Here is a 695-nt window from a genome sequence, read left to right as displayed (position 1 = left end):
GTTCTTTCTTGCCTGTCCGTAATACTCAGCCACAGGCCCGCAAGGAGAAGTATGAATTCCAGCCTCTTAATTTGGCAGTTACTCTTTGGCAGTCATCCCCTTCTTTCCTCCAGACATGAGGTTCTCATCACCTGGCTCCTCAACTTCATTCTACAGTCCTGTAGCCAAGTCTCAATCCCTGAAAACCTACCTTGATCAATTCTCCCAACACTTTCATGTAGCCTTATATATATATATCTGCATTTAAATCGGCTGCCTCCTTTTCAGTGGTATCTAAATGGAAAGTGAAGGATAGGGGACAGAGAAATAGTATTGACTAAAGATCTGTACTAAACTAAGAATTTCCTGACATTAGAAGAGGACACCAGGAAGCTTCCAGCCAAGTCCAGCAATGTGTAGTAAGATTAGTGTTAAGATATCAGCTACTTTACACAGGAAACAATCCCTATATACAGCTCAAGGTGTAAAAACAGCGCAGAGAACATAATCAGTGTTCAGTAATATCTGCTTGCTGAACAGACCAATTCATACTGTTTGCTACAAACCCTTGCACTTTGAGGGATATGTTTCTGCTTGAGAATTAATAACTGATTTCCATCTAAAGATACTTTATCATGAAATTATGTCGTTTTTTTACCAAAAGAGGCTTCAGCACTTTATGAGCTCCACTATACAGGCTCAGTGGAAAGTCCAGC

This window comes from Corvus brachyrhynchos, unplaced genomic scaffold (assembly GCF_000691975.1).
Source record: "Corvus brachyrhynchos isolate BGI_N302 unplaced genomic scaffold, ASM69197v1 scaffold32, whole genome shotgun sequence".
Classification (NCBI taxonomy): domain Eukaryota; kingdom Metazoa; phylum Chordata; class Aves; order Passeriformes; family Corvidae; genus Corvus; species Corvus brachyrhynchos.
The sequence above is the reverse complement of the archived record's forward strand: the minus strand, read 5'-3'. Positions refer to the sequence as shown.